This window comes from Poecilia mexicana, unplaced genomic scaffold, assembly GCF_051168715.1.
Source record: "Poecilia mexicana isolate PSO_F unplaced genomic scaffold, ASM5116871v1 scaffold_13, whole genome shotgun sequence".
Taxonomy (NCBI): Eukaryota; Metazoa; Chordata; class Actinopteri; order Cyprinodontiformes; family Poeciliidae; genus Poecilia; species Poecilia mexicana.
The window spans coordinates 13976246-13992908 of NW_028263382.1; the positions used below are offsets into that span (position 1 = coordinate 13976246).

Genomic DNA, 16663 nt, shown 5'->3' on the forward strand with positions numbered 1-16663 from the left:
CGTTGATATGATTAATGATCCATTATGCAAACACAACATTTTACTCACATCAGTAGTTTTACCTGGCTTCATCAGGTAAAGCAATTACAGTGTTCAGATTTCCAACGTCAGAAGTTTAAAAAAAAATTATTAATACTTTACAGCTCTCGGCTAGCACAGGGAATCTTCTTCTTATAACTTCTGCCTCCCTGTCCGAGGAGGTTAGACCTCTACTGCCTCCACTGACCGGCCTGGGCGGCTCTGAGGCATGAGAGCAGGCAACAGGAGTCTGTCCTTCAAACTTCACCATGGCATGTATGGCATGAATCTAGGAGCTAAATATCCAATTTTGAGCTTAAAATTTAGTTTGTAACCTAAATATTGAGCTTGCTCACCAAATATTTTGGTTAGAGCCAGGGCTGGGCAATAAATCAATAACAGTATCACGATAGACACATGAGCAATATCAATAAACAAATACGTTTGAGAGAAGTTTCAATAGTTTCACTGAACTACACAGCATTCTGGGGGATGTAGGAAGAGGAAAGGCGTTAGCTGCTCAACTTCTCACAGTGAGCTAAGCAAGGTGGGTGACATTGACTAACCCACTCATTTTTGGTTACCCGGCAACAATTTGTTTAGTAAGTTGCACGGCAACAGGTTTTGCCACCTACAATAAACAATAAAGAAAAAACAGCAGCGTGGCATAAAAAGGAGAAAATCAGCACAACAGCTCCAGATGACCTGTTACAGGAACAGGTGAGGTTGTATCAACAGTTTGGCAGCATTTCAGAAATTTAAAACAACATAAACAAATCAATAATGATTTCCACTGATATGAAATGCTTATTTTGCGGTGCACTTTGCAGCCATATTGTCCAGCTAAACAGCATTAGAGTTAAATATTTACAGTTTGCTAGATAATTAAGTAATTAATTTGAAACTGTGACATGAGTAACATGGTGAAAATGCTAAGAGACAGTCATCTAAACATGAGTGGGAGTGCTTGCATGAATTTGAGAATGCATGAATACTTCCTGTAATCCACATGTAGATTTATTTCATATAAACTACATCTGTGTTACTAAATGTTTTATAGATGTGATAAAAATGTACTTAGGATCAGTAAGTAGTAGGATTTCTGTTGCAGTACGTGTAATTTTCCAACCTGTGATGCAACAGGCAACCAAGAATCACTCCTCTCAGCTTTGATCCCTTCCTCCAATATCCGCTGCGCTAATTAAGGTTTGAGGCGGCGTGCTTTCATGATATCACTACTGCAGCCCATTAATAATGCAAAAATATTTAAAGTCCATCTATTTTTATCTGTGACAGATTGTGGTAATTATTCTGGACATCTGGTAGGGATTGGAGTTTGTTAAGCCTGATTTGGACCCTGTGCTCATTTAGCCTGGCCAGAGGCCCTCATTGTGTTTGTTTCAGATCTTCGTCTTTTACACCGGGGCTCAATCAGATATGAGATGGTGGAGGAAAGCATCAGAGACATTTTTAATGATGTGTAAATGCCAAAGGAGAGAAAAACAATGTATGTTAAGAAACAACAACAAAGCAAATTATTTTAGAAATGAACCGGACTTCACATTCAACGTTAGTAAGTAAAATGTATGTGCAGTAAGTCTTCGTCTTCGTCTACTTTTCTTTATTTTCCTGCTTATTCATCTTTCTTATGGTTGAACTCTGAATGAGCAACATTCCTCTCAGACAAAACTTCAGCCTCTCTCACCAGATTTAATCTACTTCTCAGATCTATAATAGCATCTTCTCTGAATTTTGGTCTCATAAAAATCCAAACATTAATTAGAAGTTTGTTCTTATCTCCAGCGATGAGAGCCTGAAGGTTTGGAACAGATTACTTATTTGGTCTCCAGCAGGAGCCGTGTCATTTCATCTCTGCCCTCTACGATCCCGTTAAGCCCCAAATTAATTGGGTTTAAAGTGATCTTTTAGCTTTACCAACATGTTTCTTCTGGTTGGAGGTAAAATGAATGTTTTGGAGTGCTCCGGTCATGACGGAGCAAAAAATTGGGGTGATGGCATGGAGTCCTCCTATCCTCAAAAACTTAGAGCTCATCACCAAAAATGCACCTTTTAAAAACAATTGGAAGCACAATAAAAAAGTCAAAGACAAAACAAGTAGGCATAAAATGCAGTTTTTAAATGAAGAGGTGACCCACTCATCTTTGCAGAATTGTCGTAATTCAACCACAGTGGAAGGTTTTTGAGCATGTCTAATTTCACCAGAAATACATTATAAAGATTAATCGTAAAATCTCTTCACACCCACATTTAGAATTCAGACATTTTTCTGTCTAAAGCCAGTGCATAACATCTCTAATGCTGTAGTGCTTCATGCAAACATTTACTTCCCTTTCTAAAAAAAAAAAAAAAAAAAAAAAAAAAATCTAATAAAACTAGAAATTAGAAAACTCTAGAAAAGTAAGGACATAAACACCAAACGACTTGCGGTGAAATTGCAGTGAAAGGTGATTCTATAAAATATTGAGTAAGGGTGGCTGAATGCAGACACACGCCACACTTTTCAGATTTTGAATTGCAAATAAATGTTAAGAAGCCACGTTCATTTTTCTTCAAGTAAACAATTGTGTGCTACTTGGTTGGTTTATTACATAAAATACCAGTTAAAAGTAGGTGGCTTATTGTAATGCACAACACACGATTTAAATGCATCTAAAATGAAAATCAGGATGTCTACTCACTGACTGTTTACAGCTTGCTGATCAGTCTTTAATATGTTTCCTGACTTTCAGTAAAGTGGATCATGACATCACTTCCCTCTCTAGCAAAAAGCAGGACAGGAAATAAGTAGCTGCTCTGTAATTAACCGCAAAGGCTTCTGATAATCACATCTTCCACATGTTCTACTCTTCGCTCTGCAGCCACACGCTGTGCAGCGCCACATGCTTTCTCTCCCCGAACTCCCACGGGCTCCATCAGTTGATAAGTACCGTGGCTGCCCTGCCGGTGGCGCTGCAGCATCGGGTAAATGCCACGAACGGGGGAGCTTAGAGGACCTCAGTGGGCTCAGGCTCTTTTTGCCGCAGCTTGGGATGTGTTATGAAATCACGGCTGAGTGCGCGCAGCAGCAGGAGAGTGGGTGCTGAAGATCCCCATCCTGTAGAATGTAAAATGAGAAGGGCAACATGTCTGACTGACAGTCACACATAACACAGCTCAGATCTAATGTCCCCTTTTTGTGTTTACTGTGATGAAGGCTGGTAGTATTTTCCTTTTCCAGGTTTACTTCCTCATCTCTGCACACTGCGCATTTACGCACAAAATCCTCCGGGATTTGGATGTTGTTATTGTTGTTTTCCCGCTTAAACTTGAATATCTATTTTCTCTAAAGTTAAGCCCATAAAGAAGAAAAACTGAAATAAATGCTTCTCACATAAAATACTGAATACCCGTTAAAGTTACTGAAACAAGTAACATCCCCCACTCCCAAAACTTCACGCAGCTCTGCAGAGGCGCGGATTTCCTGCACCTACACATACGTGGTTGAAGTCCTACTTTCTATAAACGGCATCAGATTTGTGAAATATCAATAATATCTAGTGGAAGCGCTGAAACATGGGGGCATTTGGGCTTTTGTAAATCCGAATAGGCACCACTGAGCACCCACTCAAAGAGCGTTACGCGATCCTGTTTCGGAGGGGAGAGCTGAGCGGATCTGTGCTCCAGGAGATGTAGCGGTGCAGCGAGGAGCCCGCCTCGTCGGTCAACAGCTCTGCGAAGCTATCTTTAGAGCCCTGGTGGGCGCGAGGAAATACGGATGGAGGAAGGAGGAAGATTTCCATCAGCCCCAAGAAAACTTTGCGTTATTTACAAATGGGTCAACCTACAGACAGTCACTCATTTCGGTCTTGTAAAGAACGACGGGATGAAACAAATAGTTGTAAGGTGAAAAGAAAGTGATACATGATTTTCAAAAATGTTACTAAATAAAAATCTGAAACGTGAGGAGTGCTTACCGTTTACTCTTCTGTGGTAACTTATTAGTAAACAGGTTCCACCTGTGTGTGATTTAATGTCAGTATAAATGCAGCAGTTCAGTGATGGGTTCAGACGTTCACACAGGTCAAGGAGAAAGTTGAGAGGAAGTTCAAAGAACACCAACATTACTGCGAAAAACCGGTGGTGGCGGCATCATGATGTGGGTCTGTAGTGGCGACGTAAGACAGGGAGGTTAACCTTCAAGCAACAATTCAGCTCTAAACATACAGCTGCAATGATTTAGTTCAATGCGTTCAAGTGTAAAACGTTCACTACACAACACTGCAGTGTTTTTAAACTACATATCTCAATCCAACAAATTGAGTTTTGTGGTTGTAACATCAAACAACGCCTGCAGAGTACCTTATTGTAGAGGTGGAGGGATAGATCCAAAATATTGACAATATCGACATCAAGCCGGAATTATTATTGGATCGATATTAGCGTGGTAAGATCAATGATGTAGTTTCAGGTTCCATCTTGAATGTTTTTGTATTGCAGTTTCTCAAACCTAACTAAGAAAAAAAAGATTAAAGTTTTGTGCGCTTCATTTTGAAAAAAAGAAAAAAATGCATACAAGTTTGTTGTGCTATTATGTTGTTTCTGTTCTTCATATTAATGTTAAAGTACATCGTAGGCACCTGAACTTTGTCTAAATTGTGTTATGGGCTTCAACAAAATGATTCAAAGGGAAAACCACCAAAAAATCTAAAGCTCAAAAGTTTAATGATGTATCAAATTTAAATAATAAAAAGTATTAGTATCAGTATTAGTATCAGATTCTGGTCCTGTATTTACTTGGTATCGGATCGATACCTAAACATGCAGCACCATTCACTTCTGCCTCGTAGAGAGGAGTTTTATGTTATAATGAGCCTAGTTAATACATAATGAGATCATATAGGCCATGAAATGGGGTTGTGCTGTTCTACATTGCTCGCATGCGGTTCATGCTGGCTTTGCTTGCTTGTGGTTCATCATATTGCCTCCCTGCCCCTCAGGGGCTAAAAAAAAAAACGTGAGCTTGTAAAGGAATATTAGAGATTGACAAGAAAAGTCAATCTCCGTTGATCTCAATGTAGAAATGATCAGTGTCTCGATTTGATGACATCTGCTTTCCTCTTGTCTACATCAGAGTTGCTGAAACACAGCCCTCCTTTGTCATGATGTCAGCTGGTGTAAACACGGTCAGGAAATGCAATCCTAAATGAAGAACCAGCTCCTCCTCTGCGTGCACCCACAACTCCGCCCTCATGTGACTCCAGCCAATCCCGTCTCATTCCGCTCCTACACAGCAAGAAAAAAGCACATTCAGAGGGCGGAAAGTCGGCGCAAGCGGTATAAGAGCGGGATAAGCATGGATTGTTTTTCTATCAACGTGTCGACTCTTCACTCCCTGACCAGAGACAGTGGACCCATGTCCAAAATGTGGCGTGGATTCGACAGAGAGCAAGGGAGAGTGGGGAGAAAACCCCATTAACACCGGGCGCACACACACACACACACGCACACACACACACACGCACAGAAACAGCACTGCAGCTCAGCTCAGGTCGGGGCAGAAACCTTAACTGCTGCCTGCAGAGAAGAGCGCTGTCCCTCCGCTGTGGTGCTGAACGTTGCGGATGATGACGCAGGACTGAGATCCAAAGGGAGACAAGAGGTTTTAGAAGAGCCGCAGAAAACTTTATGTGTATGGATTTAGAAGAAACAAGCTGAGCAGAAGTGATGGCCAGACCCCCCTCCAGTCCGACAGGCTTCAGTCCGGCGGTGTGAGCACAGCGGCGGAACCCAGCGGAGGACAGGGACGGAGGCTTTCCATCTGTGAGGTAAGCTCTGCGTCTCTTTACACGTGGATGATTGCGGGAAGAAATGTAATAGATTACGCTTCTAAAGGGGGGTCTACATGCAGCAGCGAGAATGGGCTGCATCAGCTCCAAAGCGCCTGTTGGTAAGAAGTGCTTTAACTTGCTCTCCTAGAATTAAAAAAAAAAAAAAAAGCACGATGGAGGAAGCCTGTTTTATCTTTTCGTTTTTGCATTTTGCTGCATCCTAACTCGACGCAGCGGCTATATACCATGTGGATTTTGGACGCATGCTTTTTCAGCAATGGCACACACGCACACACACACACACACACACACACACCCACACACACACACACACACACACACACACACACACACACACACACACACACACACACACACACACATTCCAGCTGTGCTGAGTCACATACACACCAATAACATTCAACACTAAACCAGAACTTGGAAAGTCTGATATGGTCAAGCGAGCCAGTCAACTCTAGAAGATATGAGGTCAAACCAAAAGACTTTAGCGCTTAGCCGGATATCAGTTCAGCTCATACAGGCTGGATTAGGTTGCAGCAGATATTTGGGTGGAACACCGGAACCCCTGTGGTGAAACCATGATGGTGAATAAAAAGACAACTGTATAAGTTGAACAAATATTTCTATTGATCGTTGAAATGGAAAACTTGGTGGAAATAAGAAACTAGCAGATGAACAGTGGCCATTGTACCCTCCAGGGTTTCCCTTAGTGGAACCACTATCACATTTAAATGTAACAAAAAAAGTCAATAAAAATGTTTTGTTTGTTTTTTTCTTCAGAAGTGGCATATCACAAAGAATGTAACAGTCATGGTCCTGAATGTGTCCTGGTTATTTCTTGAAGCTCTGATTAGCTGCATTCCACACCAGGGGATTGTGCTCGCCCTTGTTGCTATTACACACTTTTTCTTCCACTCAACTTTCCATTAATGTATTTACAGCACAATATGAAGAACCAGCCTCTTTAAAACGGATGTTTTGTTAATTACACTCATTGTGGAGGATGTCATTGGCTGTCTGCTGGACAACTGTCTTTCTCGTCTTGAAATGTAACATTTAAGACCATAACTGGTCTTATGAAATTTAAAAACTTTCGGAGTTTCCACAAACAATAAACCAAAGCTTCCTAGAATAAACATTTGAAATATACCTCTCTGTTTGTTTATTTGTTTGTTTGTTTATTTATTATTTAATTTACCTTTTATTTATACCTGTTGTCCGATTGCGGTTTTTGGCTTCAGTAACACCAAAACAACTCTTGTACCGTAAGACACCATGTATGGGTTAGACTTTATTGTATAGTTTAAACGCGTATTTCCATGTATGTGCTTACTTGGCGTATGCATGCATGCATGTGTGTGCGTGTGTGTGTGTGTGTATGCGTGTGTGTGTGTGTGTAGAGGGTTTGCGTTTTTATGGTTGCGGTGCATGGGTGAGCATCGAGGGGCTGGGATCCTGCAGCCTAAGCATCGCGATGCTACGAGAGTTGCGAGACGCTGTTAGGGGAGCACGCTAGTGAGAAGCGCACACACACTGAGGAGCTGTTGACACCATGGATGGATTCACTGTTTAATCGGCTGTTAGTCTCGTGAAAGGCGCATCCTGACACCATGGTTCTGACCGCGCTGACCCAGTTTAGCTGCAAGGTAGGACCACGCTTCTTCTTCGCTTCTTCTTTTTTCTTTGCTCCTGCGTTAACGCTAAAATCCTCGGAGATTTTTATATGACTAGAAACGCCCTCGGTTGTTCCAGGAGTTCAAGTTAAGTACCTTTAAAAGATCATAATTTTATCAGAATTTATGCAGCTATTGGTTGAAGGTTGCCAGGAAACAAGACCCCAGTTTGCTGTCAGTTTCTCCGCGGACCTTTGTCACCCAGACCCAGACTATGACGCTTGTCTTCCACGCGTGAAATCAAACATCCGACTCGACCCACATCATCGATCCGTTCTTCCTTTCTCAGAATAAACAAACACAAACGTTGTTTTCTCTCTAATTTTACTGCGACCTTTAATTGCCTACAACCTTTTAATCCAAACTGATCACACCCATGATGGAGGTTGTGACACCCTTTCTCCGCGTCTCCTTGTCACGGAGTGCGTAAAGGACGTGTCCATCAGACTCAGAAACCCAGACCGAGCTGCAGCCCCGGCGCTCGCACGTCTCAATGCAGCCTGGCAGCGGACAGCAGCCACCTGTTTGCTGCTCTGCATGTGTGATAGGATCACTCTACCGCCTTATAGCTACTCCTAGTGGGGTTGATAGCAAAAAGTGCAAAAGACAGGAGGGAGAAAACATAGAAAAAGAGGAGGGGATGGCGTCACGGCCGAGCCGAGGTCTCCCTTCCTGCAGTTTCCACGACAACAGAAACTACACGTAAAGAAGCGCTTCTCGGTGCCAGGAGCGCAACTGACATCAAAATCAAGACGACTAATCTTACTTCACAGCTGCAGACGTCAGTCAGAAGAACGAGGTTATTTACAAATGTGTCCATTTCAGTTGAGACCCGTTTGATCAAAATACAGCACGGTCCCTTCGATTTATTCAGATCAATGATCCACAACCCCGGGAGCTTAAAGCACATCCTGGTTCTGGCGGAATATCGGTAGAAACCGACCTCCGTCCTCTCCGCTGGAGGAGGTTCATGATAAATTCGTGCATCTTTCATACAGCTTGTTGCCGCCGTGACAAAATAGAAGGCACACAGCACAGATTCAAAGAAGTGTTTGGTCTCTTTTTAAAGAAATCCTTAAAATACATTCATTGTGTATTGCAGAAGAAAATCCTCGAAATAAATAACATAGTAGAAAAAATCATAAATTTGATTTGATTACATTAAATTAAGTTGCAAGAACAAATCCACTATTAAAAAAAAATTTTTTTTAACCAAGTCACATTTGATACATAATTAACAGTTCATTGTCAATACCTTTTTGTTATCTGGATAGAATAGGGATATTTAGCCATTCAGCTGTGCACATCTTGCTTCCAGAGTCCTGAGTCCTCTATTACGGTCCCTGCTCACCAGCTCCCCCTACAGGTTTTCTGTAGGATTGAAGTCTTCAGACTGTTTTGGCCAAGGAAGAATGTCGACGTTGTGTCTGGTGAACCATTTCTGTGTCCGTTTGGATCTATGTTCGGATCAGTTTACTAGTAAGGAGTGGAATTGATCAAACTCCACATGTTTATGTTTATGATGGTAGGACAGAAAATGTCTTCTTGTGCAACTGGTTTTCATGTAGACCTGTGTGATGGTTGTTATGGAGACCCTGGGATGCCATTTTCATTGCAGCTGTTGAGGTTTGTTTACTTTGCTTAGCACTGTGCTGACAGTCCATGGTGACAAGATGAATATAAGCAGTTGTCCAGCCAGCAGCCAGTGGCTAAAATGCATCGGCCACTGTGTCACATCCTATTTATACCTTAGAAATGGGAATTCAAGGAGTTAGTAGAACCTGCTTAAAAGAAGAAATTAAAAATGCTTCAGTTCCACTTATTTTAAAGATATTTTTTAGAGATGAGAAACAGGCGAGTTTGTCAAAATCAGTTATTTCTGCACTGCTTAAATTAAAGGCTGTTTTTCTCCCTAAATATTTTGGTGCCAGATTATAAAAAGAAATTTTAAATCTGTAAAGGGGTAAGTGGTATCGCCAGTGACCAGCAGGTTTTGGAAACTGCTGTAGAAAACACGTGAGCGTCTCTCACTCGTCACAATTACTTTCATTGAGATGGCCTAGATTCAACACAATACACCCCCAGGCAACGGATCTCATCACACCCAGTTAAATGGCACATATTGAATCCTCCAGGTGGGCAACCTGAGCTGATGGAGCTAAATGGCAAGTCTTTGACTAGACAGGAGAGGGGGGTGCAAGGATTGGCTGAGCGATCAGTCATCAGTGTTTGAGATGGGTGCTGGTGGCTAATGGAGCAAGTTGTTCTTTTCACAGACAGTAACCAGAAACGGCTGCCTGCAGAGGGGCTGGAAAGGAGAGCTAGGCACTGACATTTAGAGCCCCACCTCTCCTAATCTCGTTTTGTTTCCAAATCTGATTTGATGAGGGTGAGCGCGGAGGCCGGAGGCAGCGTGAGAATGTGGCCTATGGGAGCTGTCCAGGTGCTGAAATGCTCAGCGGACGGGAAACTCGATTCTTAGTGTGCAGTGGATCAGCACTCATAGGCCTACTGTGGATTGTGTCACATCGATACGATACTGACTCATGTAGCCAGCCCTAATTAAAGTGATGTTTTAAACCTGTTGGTTGTTATGTGATGTTTGGAGAAATAATTGGACTAACAAGTAATGTGCGCTCCTAAAGGTCAAAAAGACGCTTTGGATATTTTCAGTGAAGACTCTGTGAAGTTTCCAGTAGAAGCTCCCTCTCCTTTTGAAAGAATCTGTCATATTGCTTATAGCAGGCAAATATTTACTTCAAACAGCTCCCACTTTTAATAAACCGTTTGATTATAAAGAAGAAAAGGTTAAGGTGCTTAACGCATGAACAGCATGGTTTAAAAGGTGCATGGAAGTCACCCCTCAGCAAATTATCTCACTACACAGCCCACAGTCTCTGCTAGATAACCTGCAATAATAAGCGTACTTCAACTTATGACCAGCTACACATACAGAATGCTACATTTCAGAACCACATGAGTTTTCTAAAGCAACCAACCTGAACAGGTTTTGCATGTGTCTACAGTGTAAAAATTATACAATCTACTGATATCTTCTCAATACCCAATCCGATTCCTCATTTAAACAGACAATAGATGATTGAAACAAAATGTTTTATCCCCTATCGTGTCAAGTAGTTGGTGAATGGTTTGCTTCGGAGGGACTGCAGTGAGACTGTAGTGAGATAAGAAACCATCAGGATACATTTTGGTCGTTGCTTTGACTGCTCTGAGTTTCTGATGGAGGCATGGAGTTTAAAGCATTTTTCTAAAGCAGTACATACTGTTAGCTTAAAACTCATGGATGGCTGATTCTTGCTCCAATTTAAAAAAAAAAAAAAGAAAAAACCCTGAAAACTATGAACCCCCTGAATACTTTAAAGTGCTATTCTAATCCTCAAATGCAGACCTTAATTAGGTTTTGGAGCGAGAATGAAGTCCAGAGCCACTATGAGTTTTAAACCACGTGCTTGCTGTGACCTTCACGTGGCTCTCTTCCTCCTGACAGTGGCGGTTGATGGTTCGTTGCGTGTGGACTGGAGCGCGTCCAGCTCCATGTCTGATGTCAGGCTCCTGGGGAGCACGCGGACCTGCATGGCGCGCAGACTGATACTCGGTGCACCTCTGGGTGCTCTGGACTTCAGCGAGGTGCCCTGAATTCTCTCTTTAATCGAAGTCAAACTTTACATTTAGTGTGCTTCTACAGACCATAAACTTGACAAGGGCAGCTAATTTAAGCTAACTAGTTCCACTATGACACTGCAAAAATTTATTTTGTTGATTGTTATAAATTGATAGAGCCACAAAAAAAAAATGCATAAGTGGAACAAAAAACACATGCATTGGCTTTCCACAATACATCATCTATAATGTGACCTTCCTTTCCAGTCAACAATTTGTAGAAACATTTAATTTACAGCTTCAGATTTTCTCTCTTTGTCCCCATCCGTCTTCTTATAAACTCATGCAGAGGAAATCCTGTCCATGTTTGAATGTGAGGAAGGTGTGTGTTCATTGTCGATTTGCAGGTTTAGTTTTCCCTCATTCAAAATTTTGCAAGTAGGCTATAAAGTGTAATTATTGTCTAATTAGACCAAAACTCAGTCTTCCATGTTTTCTTTTCTTGTTCTAAATTCCCATTAAATACAGAATATAAAACAAATTGGGGTGTGACGACGTTTGGATGGCAAAGACTGTATCTGGTTTGAACACTATTTGCTATATAGTTCATTATATTCTACTCCAGATTAGCTGTAACCAAAGCTGAGAGTCTCTCTGTATGAAGGGGGAAATTATTTCCCCAACCTTCCAAATTGAATAATTACCTTATTAATGAAGCCATCCAAGTAGGGTTGACTTTCCCCTTTATTGCTTTCCAATAACATGAACCAGTTGATTCCTAGTTATTTATTTTCCATCTAGCATAATTAACAATTATTTTTTAATATGAGGATTTAAGTGTGATGTAGCTTTCTTTGTCACAAGAGTCAATTTAACTTGAGTTGTGTTTAGGAGGCATGTGGTCTGCTCCAGTGCCCTGATTGATATTTTACCAGCCTGGAAAAAGTCCCAAAGCTGTTTCTAAGCTTTCGGGACTCCAGTGAGAGCTGCTGCTGAAAAGTGGTGTAAACACGTGAGAATGGTAAACCTTCCCAGGAATTCATGTTGACAACTTCTCCAGCAGCTCCCAGAAACAAGAACCTTACTGTGCTCATTAAAGCTCAGCATCCATGATTCTGTATTAAATAAAAGAGGATTATTAACAGGTTTCCCCAAAACCTTGAGGATGAATTCTAACAATTCTGCAAAGAGGAGTGGGTCAAACCTTTTCACAGCGAAAAAGATTCACTGCCAGTTATTGCAAACAGTTGTTTCTACCAGTGATGGCAGATCAACCAGTTACTAGGTTTAGGCGAGCGATTACTTTCTGATATGGGTCAGTTTGTTTTTAAATAGCCTTTTTACCCTTAATAAACAAAATCTTTGACACAAAAGTTTGTTTGACTATTTGAAACATTTACGTTGGTAGAAGAAATCAATAAATCCCAACACTGTAGATAAACGGTGTGATTTCATTGGCAATCATGGGGGCATTTCACCCCACAGTTCTACATCTCTTTAATTGCATGTGGTAGATCATAGACAACTGCTTATCGCCGGCACAGAGATGGTGATGATGATGATTGTATAAATGATCATGTCTCCACCTGTCCCTTTTATCTGTGCACACCATCTATGAGTCTGACGTAGTGCAGCGAGGCAGCCAGGCGACGATTAGTAACGCTTAAGAGATCCATTAGGAACATACATCCAGCCTCTGCCTCCTTCTGGAAAAGAGAGGAGATACGCTATTGAACACTGGCCTCCGTGAAAGAGGAGTTGGCTAGACTGCTGAGCTCCCTGCATCACAGCAGTGGCCCTATGTAATGCCTCCCATTTCCCTGAATCCTAGACAGACATGCTGCGTCTTTGATGTAACGATGCATTCTGACGGCTGATTGTTTCCCACACAATGCCCGTCTCCTCCCAGGATCTCTGATCTCACAGAGAGCAGCGGCAGCAGGTGCGGCTGTCGGTCGTCCGCCGACGTTTCGAGTCTGCGACGTCATCAGCACATCAGCCACACATGCATGCAGAGAGGAATTGTTCCACGGTGACTGGTTGCCATAGAAATGTTCCAGTTGTGGGAAAGTTAAGAGAAGGGGGGGAGGGTTTGAGAGGGTAGAGAAAAACGGAGAGAATGCTAGAAATGTGCTGTGCCGGTGGAGAATAAAGATCCTCCCATTATTTTCCACAGCATGAAACAGATATCTGCATGCGGGCGTTTGTGGCTCTCCTTCTCAGATGGTTTGGCATAATGGCTTCCAAATAGTGGTTTCCTACAGCAGGAGAAAGGGCCTCTGGATAAAGAAGCATTGCTGTTTCTCTCACAGTTGAGGTTTGCTGAATAGAAAGCAAGAGAATGTTTCACTAATTAAAGCTGCAGAACTTGGAAAAATAATTAAAATAATAATAAAAAAAAAAACAATCTCCTTCTTTTCAGTCCCTGTCCAAACTGTTAATTGTTTACTGTATCATAAGTTATTTATGTGAAAGCCACATAGAGAATTTATTATTTATGAAAGACTTGGTGCTTTACAAAAATTTCCATATCCCAAGAACTTTTTCATATTTTGCCTGATTACAAATAAGCCTGTCGCAATAAGCAATTATGCCATTAGCCAGCTATTACTTGGAAATGGTCTCAAATGACAATATTATCAATCATCGCAGTAACTACCAGGGCAATATATCATCCAGCAAAATTTGTTATTGTAATGGACAATAACAAGTTGTTATTGTCCGTCACAATAACAATATGTAAGATGCTGTTGAAGCCACAGGCTGAAAGAAACCCCAAAGCATAATAAAGTCACCTCTGTGTTTCACAGTGAGAATGTCCACAGCGATGTGCAGTGTTAGCTCTGCACAGAGTGCTTTGCATTTCGGCCAAAAAGTTCACTGTTTTTCAGTTTTGTGTCCCCTTCATGGCCTGTGGACTGCCGCACTAATATTCAACCTCTCAGTAGATTCTTCCACCTGATCTGTAGCTCTCTGCAGCTCCTCTAAAGTTACCATGGGCTTTTTGGCTGCTTTTCTGATGAATACTCATCTTGCAAAGACTCTGTAATTATGACATGCTTGTTGTTTTCCATGTCTTCTGTGAATAGTGGCTTAAAGACAAATGCTGAATTTTTGAGGTTCTAATGGCAGAGACGGTTTCATTTCCACCATATTTCGGTGTGAATAGACGCACTGCATTTGTCTTGCTGTACCACCATGTCTGCTGAGTGCAGCCGATGGGTTTCCCTCTCTGGTCGCTCTGCAGTTCAGTAGGGCAGTGGAAGAAGCAGAGGTGGGAGGGAATCGAAGGAAGAGCAGAGTCAGCCAAAGAAAGATGACCCACGAGCTCAGGGTTCTGCTCACCTTAAATAATTCATACGTCTATATACTCCTTCATGTGTATATTAAACTTCAAATAGATCACAGTTTTCCTGCAAACTGTGAGATACCTTGTTTCCAATTATGCTCTGTGGTCTTGATCTCGTCTTGCTCTGTTGTAAAAACAAAAAGGGATGAAAAATGTTGATGCGATTGCCAGAAAAAGACAGCAGGTTTCCATTAATACCACCTACAACACAGTGAAAATGTTTTGGTTTTTTCTGGGGGGTTTTCTCCAGCTGTACACCTTGAAAACAAATGAAATATACTCTAAATGTACACAACATTAATTTTCAGAAAAGACCAAGCGGAATATATCATCCCCAAACTCCTCCCGGCTACGTGTCACGTCTCCTCCAGATTATCCTCCCCTCAGATGTGCGAGCTGCTCTGCGGCACAAGAGGATTATCCCGCCTCTGGGCAGCAGGCGATACAATCTCAAGCTTGGGATCCCCATTAATGGTGTAGGGGTTTTCTTCAAGAGCATTCTGCTAGTTGTTTGTTATTCAGGCCGCTGTTTTGTTTTTATTAGGAGGAATTGAAAGGTCAAAGACGGGGTGGCGCCTTTGATGACCTGAGTTGATTATTTGTGTCTTGTGTCTGCAAATGAAATGCGCTGTGCAGTCGGCGGCGACTATTAATGAGAATGGTGGGGAATGGGATTTAACTTCAGAGTGACTCAACAGTTTTAAAGTTAACTCTGTGAGGAGTTTAGTAGTTGAGGAATGTTTCTTTCAAATAAACTCAGACACCTGGATTTCTATGCTATAGTCTGGAGAACTCCAGGAGGGTGAATTTAGTGTTTTCCAGATTCAGAAAGTTATTTATATTTCCAGACTTTCTTTCTTTCCTTGCTGCTTTCAACCTTCTTTCCTTTCTTTTGACCTTCAGATTTTTCTGGAAGCTTTTCGAAATTTTGCCGGCTGCAGAAAAAGCCGCCACAAATAAACACGGCTACTGCTTGTGGAAATATTCTTCCACGTAGCCGTCACATCATTCACTCTGCCTGACTGCAGTGACCCACATTAATGACACGGAACAGTCCGTTTAGAAAAAGGCTTTTGACTGTTGATGTGTCCATCCCTCACGTGAGGACAGGTGCGTCCATTTAGAGTTAGCAGACAAAGAAACTCGTCAACACCCGATACTCCTTCTGTGGTTTGACTTTACAGAGCTCAAGGCCTGGCGGGAGTGATGGATGGCGTCAGTCTTTTGTCTCCTGTCTGCTTATCTTGAATTCTTTGTGAGACAGTGTTTGGATGCTAAGCTGTATCCTTTTCTTTCATGCCTTTTTAATCGCCAGGCCCATTTAGTTCCAATCAGTTTGCATGGATGGCAGCAGGGTGTGGATAGTGTGCAAAAATAAACCAATCTATGTCACCGCGGGCCCTTTTTATGTTTTGCTGGCCTTTCACGTGTGCATACGTATAACATAACGACAATTTGTAATCCGAGACGGATGATCACTGTTACCTTAACTAACTGCAGGTTTGCTAATTAGTCTACAGTCTAAGAAAACATGTGGCATCAATGGCCTCAATCATTTGATGAATATTTGCGGTTTCACATCAAATTACATAAAATGATACATCTAAGTATATCTCTTGATGTTTTCAACATATTTTTCATATTTAGCTCTTATATTAAATGTATTTTTATTCAGTCCACTCCACTCTTGTGCATCTAAGCAGAATCCAGTGCAACTAACGTACATTAGAAGTCATCTAATTAGTGGATGGAGGTAATTGCAAGACAATGCAGCTCAAGCTACAAAGCAATAATCATAATTAATGTGCATTAGTGTGTTAGAATGGTCCAGTCAAAGTCCAGACTCAAGTCAATTTAAGATTTCTACATACTCTAGCTAAGCTGACAGGTATTGCTTTACAATGATGGCAGGATTTATTACTTTGTATTCATCGATCACATAACTGTGTCACATTCCACTCTTATAAATATACAAGTGGTTTGAACATTATTGCAAAGAACTGCATTCACAAAGCAATGCAAGTACGCAGGAATGTGTCCCTGCTTATGCAAATTGGTTTCACACACACTCTGCCTGTGATTTATCAAGATTGCGTGTGTGTGTGAAAGTGTGTGTATTTGTGGAAAAATCCCAGAGTTTTTAAAGAACATAA

The 16663-nt window shown here is 41.6% G+C and overlaps 1 protein-coding gene across 1 annotated transcript in view; it reads left to right on the plus strand.

Annotated features, from left to right (window-relative positions):
- Positions 1 to 5083: 5083 nt before the first annotated feature.
- hspb12 (heat shock protein, alpha-crystallin-related, b12) overlaps positions 5084 to 16663 on the plus strand; it is a 34436-nt gene continuing 22856 nt past the window's right edge. The window contains exon 1 of the transcript XR_015765056.1: positions 5084 to 5843. The gene's annotated coding sequence lies outside the window, so the exon portion shown is untranslated. The remainder of the gene's footprint in view (positions 5844 to 16663) is intronic.